We start from the raw sequence: 19,652 nt of genomic DNA, 5'->3' as shown, positions 1-19,652 counted from the left end.
CATATTCAAGGACCAAAAAGGAGGGCAAGGGAGCCCAAAAGTAGCCAGGGGGGCTGGACTGTATTCCACTGTGTAAGTATAATGAGAAGCTGTGGCGTTTACACCCAAGGAAGTAGCATGATTGGACGATATAACAGAATACCTCTAGCAGGAGTGGCAGAAGGGGAGCCCATGTGACAGAGACGTGAAAGAGGTTCCCATCAGGGTGGTGTGATGCAGGGAATGAGATGTGGTCAGGGTCAGGATGCCTTTGAAGGCAGCCCTGGCAGGAGCTGCTGCTGGAGTGGCTGTTGGGTGTGAGAGAAGCAGAAGCCACAGATGACTGCTAGGTTTCTCGCCCGAGCAACCAGAAAAATGGCATTGCCATCCCTGTGATAAGGGAGGCCTGCAGCAAGGCAGATGTGGGGAAGAGCGAAAGAATCCAGAGTTCCATTTCAAAAATACTAAATGTGAAATGTTTATTAGACATCTGAATGAAGACGTGAGGTAAGAAGTTGGAAGCACAAGTGCAGAGTCCATGGAGAAGGACTCAAGCTGAAGAAATAAACTTGGATTATGCCAGCAAACGCAGTATTTAAAGCCAGGAGATTGAGTCATAGCCCACATTTCAGCTTTGAACCTGCTAACACTTAGAGCTCACGGATATAAGGACCTGACAACATGGGGCCAATCTGTTAAAAAGGAAAAGCCAGGGGGACTTCCCTGGCGATCCAGTGGTTAAGACCCCGTGCTTCCACTGCAGGGAACTCGGGTTTGATCCCTGCTCAGGTTCGATCCCTGCTCGTGGAACTAAGGTCCCACATGCCACGCGCGGCATGGCCAAAACATTTTTAAAAACTGAAAAAAAAAAAGAAGGAAAGGCCAGAGAGAGAGAATGGTATCTCAGAGGTAAGTGGTGAAGATTCTCCGAAGACAGGGTGGGATTGATATCAAACACTGAGAGGAAGTCGAATCAGTTGTGGACTGAAAGCTAACCGTTGGAATTGGCCGTGAACCCTGGAGACCTTGACAAGGGGACTTCAGCGGAGAAGAGGAAAACCTCTGATGGTGTGGGTTCATGACAGAATGGGAAGTGGGGGAATGTGATACGGAAAGCTTTTGCAAGGACGCTTTCCAGCACGGGACACAGAGAAATGAGACAAGGGATGATAATTCCTGTCCTAAGGGTTAAATAAGATGAACCACAAAAATCACTTAACAGACAGCAAGTGTCTTCTGAGGGCTGATCTTCAGTCCAGCTCTTCCATGCTAAGTCGACACGAGTTTCCAGCGTGCACTGTACAACCCAATGGCCCCGCACTAATGCCAAACTCACCAAATACCCACTCTGAGTTCGGAGACTGAGATGAGAGAAGAAATGAGTTGCCTGTCACCTGGAGCTTCAGGCAAAAAACAATCAAAGAAAATCACCATTTCCTGGGCTTCCCTGGTGGCGCAGTGGTTGAGAGTCCGCCTGCCGATGCAGGGGACACGGGTTCGTGCCCTGGTCCGGGAAGATCCCACATGCCACGGAGTGGCTGGGCCCGTGAGCTATAGCCGCTGAGCCTGCGCGTCCGGAGCCTGTGCTCCGCAACGGGAGAGGCCACAGTGGTGGGAGGGCCGTGTACCACAAAAAAAAAAAAAAAAGAAGAAGAAGGAGACATCAAGGAACATTTTCGGGACCCAAAGGTGAAGATAAGTGAGGAAGCCTCTTACATATGTATGACCTTTCTCTTCAGCCCACGGCAGGGGGACAGATGGGAAGGTGGAAGGAGGGGTACACCTTTAAAGACGAAACCTGACACATACAGCATTTTACAATTTATAAAACATCATCCCACTTGACAGTCTCTCTCTCTGTTTTTTTTTTTGGCCGTACCACATGGCTTGTGGGATTTTAGTTCCCTGACCAGGGATTGAACCTGGGCCCTCAGCAGTGAGACCACAGAGTCCTAACCACTGGACCGCCAGGGAATTTCCCCCTCCACCTGACATTCTCAATTGCGTCATGTGGTAGATTTCAGTGCCACACCCAACACTGCACCCCCACCCTCTGCCTTGTGAATCTGTGGTTCCCCCCACCAGAGGTAAAATATGCTTTATCTCAACAATGTTGGGTTTGGGCAAATGACTCCTTTCGCCCAGCAGAATTTTAACAAAAACTTCTCCATAAAATACTGAAAACACAGAACAGGGAACTCTGCTCAATATTATGTAACAACTTAAATGGGAAAAGAATTTGAAAAAGAATAGATACATGTATATGTATAACTGAATCACTTTGCCGTACACCTGAAACTAACACAACATTGTTCATCAACTCTACTCCAATATAAAATAAAAAGTTAAAAAAAAACATAATTAAAGGATTGGGTTTGCCCTCTTGGTGTCTGCAACCTTGATGAGGTGAACCCCAGCTGATCTGAAGACCTGTGAGCAATAAAAAAAAGCTTGTGGTGGCATGTGACTAAGATACTGGGGCTGTTTGTTATGCAGGCGTAACTAACTGATACAGTCTATGACAATGTGTCTCAAATAGTGTTTGAAGCACAGCCCACATTAGAAAATACATCTTACATTAGGACCAATACACAAAAAGTACACATAAAGGCAAAAGCCAAAGTTTCATGAAAAAATACTTAACCTCATTACTTGCAAGTCACTCTGAATTTTCTATTCTGTTTTATCCCATCCCATTCTATTCCACTCCACTCCACTCTGTGCCATTCCATTCCAGTCCATTCTATTCCTTCACTTTTTACAAAATGCTGGTGAGATCCCATAAAAACTGGCCCTTAATCTGAAAAAAATCCTGCACTGGAGCATTGTGGGAAAGTTATCCTTTACCCATTTTACAGATGAGGAGACTAATGCTCATTTAGGTCACCTAGCCAGTAACAGAGGGCCAGTGTCCCAAGCGGTGTACTCTGACCCAACACTGTCCTTTTCTATTGGTCAAATAGCTGCTGCGGTAACCGCTGATCCCCTCTCTATATTCAGTCCATTCTTAGTTTTCACTTAAAAGTATTCTTAAAATGAGGGGCCTGGCTTATCCTCTGCTTGATAAAAATCACAGACAAAATCAAGTCAGCCAAGTTCCAGTTTCAGTTCAGAGAGGTAGATGGCTGAAGAGCACTTCTCTCGCCCTTACCAAACTGCAAACTAAAAGCTTTTCTTAAACCCACTGGAGAACTGCTGATGCAGGGCTACAGACTAACCTGGAATCTGGAGACAGACACATGCCCACAGGGAGGAAGAGAAATCGAGCATTTGCTTCCCCAGGGTGGACCCTGCTGGATGTCATATAAGCTAGAAAAAAAAGAATCCAAGGGAAAAACTGTACTGACTTGCTAACGGCCCCGCAGGGGCAGGTGTGAGTGTGAAGCTTTAGAGCCTGTAAACAACGGAGCTTGTAACCCCCGGGCTTGCTGTACGAATCCCATCGGGCCCTCAAGGGAAGAGCTAGCCGCATCCCCGGGACAGTTGGCTCAGGAGGGGGACAGCAGCCACTGCGGAAACTCTACACAGTTCCATATCCTCTGTCTCCCCTATGGGGCAAAAGTCTCAGTCTTTAGGCAGAAGTGTAATAAAAACTACCATTTAGGGCACTAGGGGGATTCCGTTGTATCTAAAGTAACCAGTTTGAGTTAAATTTAAGCTGCGTTATTAAAAAGAGGCCTGCCTGACTCTAGCAAACAGCTATGTGCTCCTGGTGACTAAGTTCCCTCATTAAAGTTTATACAATAAGATTTATACAATAAGAAGCTCAAGGACATCACAGCTCTCCTGCCCCCAGTGGGTCCCCAGACTATGCTTTCGCTGGTCAGAGGCAACCCCCTCTCTGAGTCATAACTGTCTACCCCTTCCCTTCGATAAGTAAACATACCACCTCCATCCTCTTTTTTTTCCCCTAGAACATTACTGAAGTGTGCTGAATAATACCGTGTGATTCTGAGCAGGTAATTTAACCTGAGTTTCTGCTCCTTCGTCTGTCATGTCAATTGGCCTCCAGCTGACACAAATACAGCATTTGCCTATAACATACCTCTTTCTTTTCTCAATGTCCCATGCAAACAGCAGTTGGGTTCTAAAGTTAACTGAAGCAAAATTGCACCCAACCAGTATTATACAAGAAAATCCCTATTTTCATTCACCAGGCACACTGGTGATTTTTAATACATTGATTTTTAATACAAAGAATATGTAGTAACATGTATGCGTAAGATATATAGATAGATAGAGATATAGATATATAAAACATATATATATATAAACCTATAGGTAGCATGCAATTGTACAGATGGGTGGTATATGCAAATTACTCAATTATTTCTCTCTGCTCAGAACACTCGAGCAATTTATAGTGTGTTGGCTCTCCCTGTGTGCTTTCTCACCTACACCTTCTGTAAAAGTATCTTCCAGTTCTTCTAACATTTCATTAGTCAAGGGTTTCTTGGAGGCCTCAGTTCAGTCTTTAATGTCTTCCTGAAGGCAAGAGGTCATTGACACCATCACCACTCACTTGCTTGGCCACCAGAAGAAGGCATCACACACCTCTGGAAGATGGGGAGACTCTTCCCGTTGTGCTCAAGTGCCCCCCACCAGTTGTGCCAATATACACTGACGAATACTTTACCAGGCAGAGGAACAGAGATAACCAGATTAAAAGATGCACAGTTTCTACCCATATATGTGTATATGTATGCATGTAAGTGTAAGGACACCGCGTTATTTTGGGCCAAATGCGTATAGCTGAATTCTCAAGAGTTAAACTATTCATGTGATACAGCTCCAAGTCCTTTGGGCCCCTCATACAATCATGGACACAAATCCAGACATTAGAACTGAAATCAAGTGGCAGTGATTGGGTCTACTGACAATGGTGCATGTTGCTCACACAGTCTATAGACTATCATAAAACATGGATATGCAAAGTCAAGCAATTCTCATGAAGATTTCTAGGAGGTAAGTCCATGGATCTTGGCTCAAGGAACCTTCTATCCACCTTTGTACCTTCATAGACTCTGACTTAATATAGTAATGCTTACTTCTCTGCCCCTCCTAGATGATAAGGCAAGCCTTTAAGGACAAGCATGTTGCCTTATTTAATTTTCTGCAGCTCAGGCTCGTGGCACAAGGCCTGGTACCTTGTAGACATACGGGAACTACGCAGAATCAATGAGAGAGGAAGTGCTCTGCTCAGGATCGTACAACCAGGAACGGGAAGGTCTTGTGAGCCCCTCCCGCCTCACCCATCCATCATGCCCATCACTACACTGAAAGCTCCACTCTAAGGAGATTCCTTAATTCACTGTCAAGTTCTGATCATGAGGCTTTGCTCTCAGGCTCCTTTATTCTTATCAATTCTTTCTTCATGCAGATCAGTCTCACCTCCCTAGTTGGACCATGGCTGGGATGTTATTTCTTCCTCTCTCCGAAGCAGTGTGCCCAGCACCCAGCCCGGAACTGACTGATCGTCCAGGCCTCCCAGCAAAGGCAGATCTCGGAGCCAGCGTGGGCAGAATGGAGACCACTGCGCTTCGTCCCTTCCTAGCTCATCCAAAACACATGCCTTCCTTAGAGAATCTTAAAGTCTTGGTGCTAAAAAAGACCTCAGAGAATGCAACTCTTGCGCAGCCCAGAGAGGACGAGGATCCATGTCAAAGGCACAGAGAGGTCACAGAGAGTCTGAGGTTAACACTCAGTGATGATACATGCTGGGTTCCCGGCAGGGCTTTGAGGACATAAAGCAAACCCAAGTGTCTCTGCCCTCGAGGAGGTCTTTGTGGAAGAGACAGACTCCTGTGCAAAATACTGTCAAAAACAGTGACTGGGGGCTTCCCTGGTGGCGCAGTGGTTGAGAGTCCGCCTGCCAATGCAGGGGGCACGGGTTCGTGCCCCGGTCTGGGAAGATCCCACATGCCACGGAGCGGCTGGGCCCGTGAGCCATGGTCGCTGAGCCTGCGCTCCGCAATGGGAGAGGCCACAACAATGAGAGGCCCGCGTACAGCAAAAAAAAACACAAAAAAACAAAAAAAACAGTGACTGGTAGAACAGTAAGGTTTGTATGGTGTTTACAAGATGGTCGGGCCTCACTGGCTGCCTCCGGCCCACCAGACTTCAACTCACCTTCGTCCGAGATGCTCAGGACAGCCCTCCACAACAGACCCACGGACAGCCGCTCCCCCCCAGCCTCATCTCCCCGCTCATCAGGCAAGCACCACGGGTCAGTTCCTGCATTCTGCTTGTTGGGTCGCCTCCACGATAAATCCCCAATCAAATCACATTCAACAAGGTGTGATTGTACCCTGACAGATGAGTGCTTCCAAAATCGTGCTCCTTATCAAAACCACGCCAGCAAATGAGCCCAAGATTATGGTTTGTTGTAAAGTTTAGCATACGCTTATCTGGGAAATGTGTTCATTTTAGCTTTTTACCCCTCAACACTGGGAGAGTTTCAAAGCACCACGAACGCTTTTGAATTTAGGAAAAGATCCAAGCACTTCCTAGTCATCAAACGGTGGCCCCAGAGGGATTAAGAGCTGTTCATCTGGTGAGAGCCCAGCATATCGCGCTGCCCAGCCTCCTGCACTAGCTCTGACTGCAGACACTGAACCTGGTGGACAGAAGTGCTGGGAACGAGGCTCCATCGGCACAGGAGTCACAAGCTTAGGTGTCCGGGGTTTAAGCATCAATTAGTCACATTAGAAAAAGGCATTGTGGCAGGATGAGCATATTCTCAGGGGAATGAGGGTCTGCAGGGTTTGTGTTTTCCAAACTTATCTTGAAAGTACTTCTGAAAATTTCCCTAAGAAAAGAAACTTCTCTATCAAAGAATGCTGTGAACTGAGACCTCAAGGTATAAAAACCGGCAGCTGAGAGTTTTTTTATCTCTGAGGCTCCAGGGGAAGGGAAAAAGAAAAATGCCAACGATGACCTCACCAATTTCTCCAAAATCAGAATGTAGAAAAGAGGGGGGTTGAAAGGCGCAAGCGAAGATCTGGCAGAGATGAGACTGGCTCAGCCCTGCCAAGAGAAGCCTGGGCGTCCAGACTCACACTCTCGGAGATTTCCAGAGAGACCAGCAAATCATACCCCAGCCAGGCTGAGCCAGTCACAGAGGAAGGGGGGAAGCACAGCAATGCCTCAGCAGCACAGAAGTCCCTGGAATTCACCCCCTTGATCAACTTGGAGTCCTTGCCAGTGTGACGTGGGCTAATTAAAATCCTGGATATAAAAATTCCAGTCTGAACAGCTTGAGAAGTAGCCCCCATGGTGAAATTACAGCTGTTCTTACACTATGTGACTCTGCCTTGTGAAAACCTCTACCTATGTTAGCAATGAATTAAAATAATTGCATCTAATACATTGGTCTAATCCATCTCACTTAATACAACTAACTTATCTAATATATTTGTAATAGATTTCAGTTTACCCGTATAACTCACCCAGATTGTTTTCAGCACAATTGGCTAGGGATGGTGGAACTTCCAGGGATTGACTCAACATATGGGGAGGGGGAAGGGTAAGCTGGGACAAAGTGAGAGAGTGGCATGGACATATATACACTACCAAACGTAAAATAGCTAGCTAGTGGGAAGCAGCTGCATAGCACAGGGAGATCAGCTCGGTGCTTTGTGACCGCCTGGAGGGGTGGGATAGGGAGGGTGGGAGGGAGGGAGATGCAAGAGGGAAGAGATATGGGAACATATGTATATGCATAGCTGATTCACTTTGTTATAAAGCAGAAACTAGCACACCATTGTAAAGCAATTATACTCCAATAAAGATGTTTAAAAAAATAAAATTAAATTAAAATTACAATTAAAAAAACAAACAAAAAAAACAATCAAATCCCTCCTGGCCCAGGGAGGTGACATAAATGGGGAAGGTGGGTCTGCTGTGAAGGTCAGGGAACTTGGGGATGGTGAAAAACTTGAGGGAGCGCCCCAAACCCTGCCCAAAGGGGACAGCAGCTACTACCTTGAGCCCACCACTGCCACATGGGCTGTGTTCAGAGACCCCTGGACTTCGCGGGAGAAACGGAATTCCAGAGCTCTGGTGAAATCTACTAATGTTTGAATGTTGGCATCTAAGTATATACATTTTCAAAGTACTTTGCTCTGTCTGGGGGCACGTCTCGGGGTCTGGATTTGCCTCAAGGCCTATCATTTTATGACCTTTGGCCTAAGGACATCCTGATACGGATGACAGGATGCAGAGCAATGGCACAGAAATGTTGTTTTGGTTTTTTTCTCCCTCCAATATATCAAACTTTGAGGTCCACATCACGGCCTCATTAGCATCATGCTCTTCAATGCTTAACAAAACTTTTGCTAGTTCCCCACAGACTTTACCAGCAATAGGAAATATGTTCGTCTCACTTGCCAATGCAAATCACTTCTTAGCTGCTGCTCAAGGGACCTCTGCTGGAGAAGGAATCTGGGCTGTCGAAGGAAGGAGTGCTGGGATTGATTAGTGATGTCTGGATTGGCACATGAAAGGAAGTGGGGTCTTATCACAAGTTTTGTTTTTTCTATATTATTTATATCCTATTTATGAAACCAAAATGCTTTGGCCCAATATCCTTAACCAAAGTCCCTTCTGTCCCAACCCAGGCCACGGTGCAAGCACTGGTATCAGAACTGGAAAATCCTTCAAGATCCTCGGTATCAGTCTTTCACTGAAAGGGGCTGTCAAGAAAGGCACATGGAAATCCACCGTCCCTATGAGTGGGCTTCAGACACACAAACAGTCTCAGCATACGGCCACCGACTGCTCTCCCTACAAACTCTGCTCACAGGAAAAGAAGTCAGAGTGTAACCCAAATATTTATTGTCAGACACAAAGGATGTCAGGAAGCCGTGGATAAATTCATCTCTCTGAAAGTATTCCCTGGGGAGTGACACAATTGAAACCCTTGATGATGGAAACTACTCTGTTGTCCAGAGCATTAAAAGATGACTATAGGGCTTCCCTGGTGGCGCAATGGTTGGGAGTCCGCCTGCCGATGCAGGGGACACGGGTTCGTGCCCCGGTCCGGGAAGATCCCACATGCCTAGGAGCGGCTGGGCCCGTGAGCCATGGCCGCTGAGCCTGCACGTCTGGAGCCTGTGCTCCGCGACGGGAGAGGCCACAGCAGTGAGAGGCCCGCTTACAGAAAAAAAAAAAAAAAAAAAAAAAAAAAAGACTATATTAGGGCTATCGCTTTGGGCTGAGGCCTTTCATTTTAAAAAAAAGCCTGTTAAACTGAGCTTCAGAAGTGGTCAAAATGATCTGAAACATCTGCAGAGGGGCCCTTTAAGAAGGGTAAGGCAAGCTGCAGGGGGGAATAGGAGTGGAAAGCAGTGCTTTGAAATCTGAGACCGTCTCTTTGCATTTAAACCTGAAATGTCTCCAGGCAAGAATCCAAGAGTCGTTTAGAAGGAATACACTGCGTATATACATTGAATATAAATGATCATTGCCTGCTGGAAGCCCGTCCCTCTTGAAAATGAATTAGAAGAGATATGAGCCCATTTGTTTAGTAGGTGGCTACGTAATCCAGTCCATCCAGTCCCAGGAAAACCTTACCCCGTTGTTTCTGACTGAGACAGAATCTGTATTTCCACCTGCTGCTAAAGGCAGCATTACTTTCTCAAAGTCCATCTCAGCGTAGCGATATATATCAATAAAGCATGAATGAATTGCTCATGCAAGACTCCTGCATATTCTGGGGAAAATGGGTGAGATTCTCCGAAGACTTCTCTCATCTACGCTCACTGAGTCTCTGCTATACGCGTGAGTCTTGGCTGAAGAAGTCAGTTCTAGCTCTTTGTGGGATTTCTTCTTACGTTCGCCAGTTCCTAACATCACTGAATGTCCCTCTAGACATCTGAACTGTTTCAGAGAAAAGAGGGCTACGTTTTTATCTTTGGAAAGTAATCTTAATCTTAGGATATGTATAAAATAAGTCAGTGTACGGATAATCCCAAAGTAGGGGGGAAAGAAGCCTGCGCCTGAAATAAGCACCCTAAGTTCGCAGGGCTAAGTTCCCTGTGAAATTGGGGTTCTCTCTGTACAGCGGGGGCCGAGAGCCAAGCTTCCTGGGGTCAAACCCCAGCCCTGGCACTTAGCAACTGGGTGACCTGTATTTTGGCAACAATAATTAAATGCCCTGTGCATCACTTTTCTTAGACAGTTAACTTCTAAAGTTTATTTAAATGGGGGGGAGGGGCAATATAGGGGTGGGGGAGTGTGAGGTACAAAGTACTGAGTATAAGTTCAAAGCTGTATGTACAACATGGAGAATACAGCCAATATTTTGTGATAACTGTAAATGGAAAGTAACCTTTAAAAATTGTATAAATTAAAAATTTTTTTTAAAATAAAGTGTATTGAAATGATTTGAGTGTCTTTAGGAAACTCAATGAATTTGAATACGAAGCTGATACATTCTGCCCACCATCAAAGCTCACGGAAGGAGTTTAAATTGTGAACCAAGCCCCAAAACATCAAGGATAAACGTGCCAGGAGGCAGAGGCACAGCGGCCGTAGTTGACCCTGCCTGATATTCGAAACACAGTCACAGACCTGATACTGAGCAGGACCCTGTGGGCTCCTGGGCACAAAAGCCTTTCTGTGTCCCCCATTTCTTCATTACAGGAAATAGGCTTCATTCAGCCTCCGTGACCTTCCCTGAGTTTCAACGGGCAGGTTCAAGCAGTTGTTAGTAAGGGAAGAGATGGGATGCAGAGACAAGGGAGGAGCAGTCAGGAGACAAGAGTGCAGCCTTGGGGCAGGGTCCTGGCTCCCCCTCAAGGGATACACAGAACAATATCTTTGAGCCGTTTTGCAGATACTGAAACCCCCATCAGGTGGGAGAAGTTAACTGTCGGCTGCCCACAAGCACGGAGACCCCAGACCAATAGGAACCAGAAGGTTGATGATGCCGACTCCCGGTTACCTCCCCACCAACCAATCAGAAGAAGGTCCACGAGCTGACCACGCCCTCTTTGAGCCATTGCTATAAAACTCCTCACTACCCGTCTCCAGGTCAGGACACACAGTTGTGAGGGCATTAGCCTGCTGTGGCCCCCTTTGCCTGGCAAAGCAATGAAGCTATTCTTTTCTGGTGCGCCCCAAACTCTGCCTCCGAGATTTAATTCGGTGTCGGCCCAAGACCTCAGTAACACCATCTCCCCAATGTGGCTCTGTTTACTGAGGGCGCAAAGCCGGGCGGCTGCAGATCTACACTGGCTAGTCCCAAGGTCTCTCCACATGATGCCCAAACAATTCCAGAATGTTAGTTCTTCATTAGAGATGCTAAAGACAGAAAGGAACAAAAGATCTCATTAATATTGAAATCTGAACGATGCTGACAGGAACAAAAGGTTGGGGATGGAGCAGTATCTATCCTCTGGCCAACAGGAAATATATGACACATCTCCCATCAGAATGGAACAATGCAAGTCCAAATTACCAGCAACAAGGAGGACAAAATTAGGCAATAACGTCCAAACTGCCTGACAACTTATTCTTAGCTGCCTGGCTCCTGGTGACGGGTGAAGGGGAGGAAATTCATGCCGAGAAACAGAAGAACGGTGTTTTCTGTAGGCATGTTTGCCAAGCCTTGCCAAAAGAGAAAGAAATGGGCTTAAACCACTTTTGGATTTTTCTCCATCTCCTTCTAATAACATCAGGACCCGTCTGAGGGTTTCTCCGGAAGCCCGTTGGAGCCCACAGCAGACAAGGACCCTTTGGAGATAAGTCAGTGCAGAGAGACTGTCCTGAACCTATTTCATCAGCACTGCAGGATCCCCACAAGGTCCTCAATCCCACCCCCCAGGTGCCTGGGCCTCACCCTCCATTAGGTTGATCTCCTCCTACAGTGCAGGACACGTGGAAGATGAGAACCACAGCCCCCGGGCAAAACGTGTCTGCACATCTCTTTCAACTGGATGACTTGCCAACAATCAAAAGTCTTACATAAAATGTGGACTTTCAGAAACACCTGTCTTTAATTCTGTCTTTACAGGAGAGAGGAAATAGAAAGGGACTGGGTGTCCACTTTTCGGTACCATGAATCCGCACATGCAGTGGACTAATGCTTACTCACCACCCACTGAGCCCAGACACTTAAACCTCTCCCGCCTCAGTTTCCTGGACTGTAAAATGGGCATAAGAGTGGTACCTACTCTGTCGGGGTGCTGGGCGGGTCGGAGGCTGCAATGTGTAAAGAACCAGTGGACCAGAGTCTGGCGTGGTGTCACCGTGGGCTGTGGCTGTTCTCGCTGCTCCTTCTAACAGACCCTTCGGGGCAGGAAGACAAGTGAGACACGGACCTGCCCTCAAGGGGCAAACCTGCCACCTGTACAGGGACACACGACATGCTGAGTCCCTAATACGTGCACCTACACAGGGCACAGAAGCACAGAGGTGAGGACCGCGGTGTGGGAGGCGGGATGCAGAGCGGCAGGAAGGAGGCGGCTGCACAGATGCCAGGGGCACCTGAGCCAGAGTCCAGAGGACACAGCTGGGGCGTGTCCAGATGCAGGGAGTCGGGGAGGGATGCTGGGCCCAGGAAGTAGCACGGGCCCAGGAAAACGATGTGAAAACCACACAGAAGAAGGCAGAAATCAGAGAAGGAGAGAAATCGAGTCCAGATGTGCCTCTGGATCTAACTCCGTCTATAGCTGCACGAGTCCATATATTTCCCCTTTCCGGGCTTAAGACAGTTGGATTTGCGTTTCTGTCACTTGCAACCAAAGCAAAAGAAAGCTCGTCCACACAGGATTTCACCGCAGGCCTGCCAGGTCCCACTGCCCCCTCCACCTGTCCAGTCCCCTCCACCTGAATCGCGATGTCTCCGGCTCAGTGACATCAGCTCTCAGATGCCTCTCTAAGGACCATGTTCAGGACACGCCCACCTTCCACCTTATCCTCTCTGTGAATCCAACCACTTAAGGAAAATCGGGTCACACGGCCTTTTGCAGGGGCTCCGTGATGACCCAGGAAATGCAGCTGCTCTCTCGAAGCTTCCTGCATCCTCCAGCGGTGACATTGGGCTCTATTTAGTGACCCCACACAAGCGGCAGAAACCTCTGTGTTTTTTTTCCGACAGCACATCTGCCGCCTACCCTTGCCCTTCACAGACGAAGTTTGGAAATAAAGACCTTCTCTGGGGCAGAGAAGGCTTTAAAACGTTAATACCCTTTTAGGAGGCCTTTAGCATCTCATTATTTCAAGTCCGGCTGATACCAGAAGGCTGGAAACTTAATTATTGCAGCCAGAAGTTGGAGGGTACCCTCTTCAAGACAGCATGAGTTTACACTGATTTCTCTCCAAGCGTGAATGAGTTCATCCCCTGCTGGTGACGTATGCCGGGGCTTCTGTGGTTCTGAAGACTGCACCTCACTGACCAACAGTACAATTACCAACACATTAAACACAGAAGGCCATCACTTGGTCGGCAAGATAGACACTCAAAGATTAAATCACAATTACAACATGGAGATTGCATTTTTCTTCCTCCCTCTGAAGACCTTGAAAGACACTTAGCAAAGAACCACAAATGTGCTGTTGCTGGCAGCATAAAGACCCTCAAAGCTGTCTAGATCTTAATCCCCCAAACCTCTAATGTGTCACCTTACACGGTAGGTGGGACTGTGACCCCAGAATGATATGTCCAAGCTCTAGCCCCGGGAAGCTGTGAATGTGGCCTTGTTGGGAAACAGGGTCTTTGCAGATATAATTAACTTAAGGATAGTGAGATGAGATCACTGTGAATCAGGGTGGCCCCTAAATCCAATGACGAACGCCCTTATAGGAGAACAAGGCCACACGGAGACAGAAGAGAAGTGAAGATGGAGGCAGAGACGGGAGGGATGCGGCCACAAGCCGGTGACACCTGGGGCCCCCAGAGGCTGGAAGAGTCAGGGAAGGATCCTCCCCTAGAGCTTCTGGAGGGGGTGTGGCCCTGCTAACACCTTGATTTCAGGCCTCCAGAACTGGGAGAGAACAGGTTTATGTTGTTTTAAGCCACTGAGTTTGTGGGAACTGATACGGCAGCTCTAGGAAACTAATACATGTGGTAAAGGGACTCTGCACATGTATTTGAGATAAGGACCTCGAGGTGAAGGGATTATCCTGGGATAGCCAGGTGGGCCTAATGTAATCACAGAGGTCCTTATTAGGGAGAGGCAGGAGGCTCAGAGCCAGAGAAACAGAGGTGATGATGGAACCAGGGGTCAGAGAGAGAGAGAGATTTGAAGATGCTACGATGTTGACTTTTAAGATGGAGAAAGGGGCCACAGCCCAGAAAGGCAGGCAGCCTCTAGAAGCTGGAAGAGGCAAAGAGATTCTCTGCTAGAGCTTCCAGAAGCAACGCAGCCCTGCCAACCAACCCATTTTAGGGTCCTGACCTCCAGTACCGTCAGATAATAAATGTGCATTGTTTTAAGCTACTAAATTCACGTTCATTTGTTACAGCAGCAAGAGGAAACTGACACACGTGCCTTCCAGGTCATGGGGGTGGAAACAAAATTCCTTTGCAAATTCAGAAAACTTAATTTATCAACTGACTTCCTGATGGGAAAGCCAGAGGAATGACACTTTACTACTAGCTCATAAAGGTGCTCCCCCACGGAGTCAGGATTTGAACAGCCATCAGCTGTTTGGAAGCCTACCCCCGCCCCCCAAACTCACTCCCTCTGCATTCTTTTTCTTTATGTTGAGCTAGAGTGGTTCCCTTTTGACTTCCACTCTTGAAATCTAAAAAGCACAAATCTACCCCATATTCCGAAGGATGGCCCTTGAAAGGCTTCAGAAGAGCTGTCATGTTTCTCTCTTCACCTCTCCCTGGGCCTTTTCTTCTCACCACCAGGCTCAACACTCACACTTCCTTCAATCATTTCTCCTGTGATTTGATTTCAAGGGCCCTCAGCCCCTCAGACACTCTGACAGAATACGATCCAATTTCCAGCTTCCACTTATGCCTAGAAAGACACAGAATTCTCCATCACAGGGACGAGTGACATGTATCATCTTTGACTTATAGAGACCAGGGGACAAGAAATAGCTCCCTTTCCTCTGAAACCTACTATCAAAAAACCAGCTGCACAAGTGTGACGAGAAATCACAGACGTCCCTCCACCTCCACGCGGGAGGCAAGAGGAAAGGGTGGAGACTGCGGTGACCTGGATGCACCGGCCTTACGCACAGGGGCGTCCTCTGCTCACTTCCGGGTTGAGGGTCACAGGAAGCAGTGTGGGCCCCGGGCTACTCAACTTTGTGAATTTCATAAGAGGCTAGAAATACAGATTTCTATGTGGTTTGCCAATTTTTACAGGATGGCAGCAAATTAAATACACACACACACACACTCCTCTGAACCAGATGCAGCCTGCAGCCTGCCCACCTGTGACCTCTGTTCTGGGGTCACGCACCCATTAATGCCAACAAAAATCATATCAGCCTGTGGCAGCCGCTTCAGACAGGTGGTTCCACAGGGAATTAGAGCCATGATCTTGTAATAACTCTTAATGCAGTATAAGCTGTAAAAATATGGAATCGCCATGCTGTACACCTGAAACTAATACAATATTGTAAATCCACGATAGTTCAATTAAAAAACACAGCTGGTTCATCAGATCTCACTGTGAACAAAACGGCCAAGGTTTCTTGCACACACACACATGCAATTAATATGCATCTTCTATGTATGTTTTTTTTAACACAGAAGTACTTGTCCACTTAAAATGTGACACAGATCGCTTCCAATCTCGCCAAGGTTCCAGCCCTTCAACATCCTTTATGTCCTCAGATTTATTCCCCCTGATGCCATACGGTCCCAAGTCGAAGAAGCCAATTTGTGTATCACTACAATTAACACCGTCCTGAATTTATACCTTGTCCCTTACCTAAGTCACAATCCCAACGCTCAGAATTGCCATCGCATGACGACCTTTGGTGAAACCTGCAAGACTCTCCCTGGGGAATCACACAGCGTTTCCTGCACCGTGAGGAAGTGACCGGCTGACAAATCCACAGACCAAGGGGGTCTCTCCCTGGGGTGCTAATGAGCACCCACGTGTTTAGGTGCCCCTGGGGTGATGCCCAGGCCAGCGGACAGCTTTGAGGACGACGCTGTACATCTTAGCGTTATGACAAAATTTATGACAAACATTGACACGAAAGCTGCGACAAATGCATCACAGCCATTTACTGAATCCCCCTCAATTGACCCAGGCGCCAGGATTTGCAACGGAGCCTGGGCTCCCCTAGAAACGTCTTACGGCAGCTCTGCACTTGGGGATCTGCACGCTCTCGTTTGCTAAGATCAGGCCACAGTTCGCTAGAAGAGAGCCCCATCTTCATAAGGCCACGAAAGCGACCGCTGAGCCAGAAACTACGCCTTCCAAAGCAATTTCTCTCTCGGGCTCAGAGGAGGATACTTTTAGTATATTTCCACAAAGGGGAGACAGCCAAGTACACGGCAACGATGGGATCCATGAACTTGGGCTTGCCTCTGTAGGTAGAGCTCTCCAGGGCAGGACAGTGGAGGTCCCGCCCGGGGGGCTCCACACCAGGCTCTCGGGAGGGAACAAGGCTGAGGGGTCTACAGAGCTGAGCCATCTGTTTGAGCCCCGGGTGGCATAACCACACAGATGCCACCTCCATGTGCCATCCCAATATCTCCCTCCTGGAATGACGGGGGATGGTAAGTAACAGGCATTTTCAAAGGCAACCAAGGGCAATGAATCAATATTTTTCATTCTGTGCAGATGAGTTTGTATGACTTGGCTCAGATCTTTCTAGACTCAGAATATCGAAGGCTTTGGATTTGTTTAATCAAACCTGCCCACAGAGTCCGAGGCCTGCCAGGAGCCCCAGGGCAAGGCTGTGTGTCCTTTGAAGCCAGTCCACCTACCCTCTCGAGGGGAGAATTAACATTCCACCCAGAAAGCAGGCGATACCAAATCGGGGCTTCCTAAGGATTAATCGTGTTTGTAATTAGGCCTCACAGACACATCAATTCTTCCTTATCAAAACCATCTCCGGCTTAAGGCACAGCCTCCTGCAGGTCCAAGTAAGAAGGAAGGAATCCCTTCCAGATCTTTTCCGCCACAGGGAAAACCCTGCAGGATTTTCTGTCCACCAGAGTGCTTCAGACGGGGACCAAGTTTCATTTCACCTCTGAACAGGAGCCCGCAGAACAGAAAGAAGGAAGAACTCAGCGGTGCTGTGTTTTCCTAAAATGAACGAAGACATAGGACCTGGGAGCTCTCTTCGCAGCTTAGAGGAGGAAGGATCATTCTGAAGATGGAAGTCCTTTCTCTCGGGGTCTCTGCTGCAAGAGGGAACTGCCGATCAGGGCGCCAAGAAAAAACGGGCAGAAACTCTAAATTCAGTGACTCAAACAGACCCCTGCACAGACATGGAAAAACATCGTGGGCCGGTTCCTGGCTGAATACGGAGTCCTAAATCCAGCTGATTAGGATGCAGGACGCAGCAGAAATGTGCCACGGCCAGATTTCCCCAGACTGTGAGCTGTGTCCCACTGGTACCCAAGTGAAGTTAGGGGGCACATGGATGGACTTTTTAAAAAGTTAATAGTCGTTTATTTTCATGTATATTAAGAAAAAGTTAGTACATCAAGCTCATGGATTTTATTGTCTTCTACTGAGACATTTAAGATATTTAAGGTTGAAAAGTGAGGCACTTAAAGAAAATATAATGAGTAAATTATATTATTTGGCACAGGAAGTTGGCAAAAATTGCGAAGATGGCAGGTAGCTGGCTAAAATTCAGGAAATATTGTCCTATGAGCAAAAGAATGGGAAGAGAACTGTTTCCGCTCAAGATTAAGACCGGGGGAAGGGAGCAGCACGGCGCGTGCAGCCTCGTCTGATTCCAGGCGAGTCCCTGCCATCACTCCCTCCGTCCTCAGCATCCTCACCCCGGTCTCAGCCCTTCGGAGCCTGGGACGCTCAGAGCAGCCCCGAGACAGAAAGGGAGGGAAAGGACCGAGTGCCTGGGGATCTGGAGGTAAAGCCCGCCGTACCTTGACGACGTCTTCATCCGCAGACCTGCATTCCACAGCCTCCGACACGTCCACCACCGAACCGTCCTCTTGAACGGCCACGACCTTGACGGGAACCGAAACAACCTTTCCGGTGAGAATGGCCGTGTTCAGAACCTCTGTGTCCTGTGCGGGAGAAAAGAGGGCGCGTGTCAGCCACAGGCACGCCCGTGAGCCCCGGGAGGGGTCTCCAGCAGGCTACCTCCGACCTTAGTTGTTGTTCTACAATTTACAAAACTGTCTGTGCCCTACAGACACACCTCGCACACGGCGCAGGAGTTCTTTTCGATATTTGCCAAATCTTAGCTCGAGGTTCATTTGGTAAGCGACGGCCTATGTTCAGGGCTTATTCACATAGTGAACACAGCCTTCGTTTTGGTTTCAAATTAGGAAAGACAGCAGCACAGAGAAGAGAAGAGAACTAGCTGCAGGTTATAAGCCTCCGCACTCCTGAGCTGACCACCAGCGCCCTCTACCCCCAAACCTCCAAGCGCCCCCTCCCCGGGATTTCCCGGCCAAGCCCGGGAAATCACAATCGCTGGCCCACAATCCCTGCTAGCTATTGTGAAACTGACATCATGTTAACTTCTCTCCTCCTCTGACATCCTTCAAAGTTCTGTAGGTTTTATCTTCCTAATTTATCTCCCATCGGTCAAATGCTTGTCATCCCCAGGACCAATTCCTCCACGGAGGGAGAATGCCCCCCACTTGGACAACCATGACGGCCCCTAACTGGCCTCCCTGTGCCCACTCTCTTCACAGCAGCTGGAAGCTAATCTTTTTTATTTCAATATAATTCAGATGATTTCTCGCCTAGATTAAAACTCTTTGAAAACATTCTAGGGTTCATAGAGATGAAGGCCAAACTCGCTGACCTGGAGAGACCTAACCCTCGCCCACCTCTCTAGCTCCTTCTTGCCCCTTCCTGCTGCCCCCCATCACTGTCAAGCCTCAAACAGAGGACTTTTCTGTTCTTCCAACAGTGAATCTCATTCATGCCTTCCGCTCTTTCATATGCAGAGCTCTCTACCGAAAACACGCCTCCCTGTTCCTTCCATCCTTCAGATCTCAGCGTAAATGTCCACTTCTTTGGAGAAACAGGGCTTTTCTGCCTGTCCACAGTGTGTGTTAGCACTGCATTATTATTTCTCATAGCACCTAGTCTGTCCTGCATGGCAATAACCACAAGTGGTCACTATATATTTATTTTGTGTTTATGTTTTAATCTCTGACTGTTCCTGAGATTGTGAACTCCCCAAGGGTCAAAGCCATCATTGCTCTGACCTCCACTGCACCCAGAGAACCCGGGACAGTATCTGGCATGGGAGAAGCAGTGCAGAAGAGAGCATGCATGGGTTCTGGGACTGGACTGTGTTTGAAACTGGCTCAGACTCTGATTCGGTGAGGATCTACAGTTACAGAAAATCTGACTCAAGTGAAATAACCCAACACGGGTTTATACGCTTCACTCATAACCAGAATTCTGGAGCTATGTGTCTGCTGGCTCTGGTCCAGTGACTCAGTAAGGGGAGGGCTACTACTTCTCTGCAGCTCTCCTGGCCACTCCCTCAACATAGCAAGATGGCATCTATCACACCAGCCATCTCCATCC

General features: G+C 47.8%; 1 protein-coding gene across 1 annotated transcript in view; it reads right to left on the bottom strand.

Annotated features, from left to right (window-relative positions):
• TMEM132B (transmembrane protein 132B) overlaps positions 1-19,652 on the bottom strand; it is a 178,359-nt gene that overhangs the window by 16,303 nt on the left and 142,404 nt on the right. The window contains exon 2 of the mRNA XM_060121017.1: positions 18,023-18,166. The gene's annotated coding sequence lies outside the window, so the exon portion shown is untranslated. The remainder of the gene's footprint in view (positions 1-18,022; positions 18,167-19,652) is intronic.

The sequence above is a fragment of the Lagenorhynchus albirostris genome, chromosome 14 (genome assembly GCF_949774975.1).
Source record: "Lagenorhynchus albirostris chromosome 14, mLagAlb1.1, whole genome shotgun sequence".
In the NCBI taxonomy this organism is placed as follows: Eukaryota; Metazoa; Chordata; class Mammalia; order Artiodactyla; family Delphinidae; genus Lagenorhynchus; species Lagenorhynchus albirostris.
This window is presented reverse-complemented; position numbering and strand designations above follow the sequence as displayed.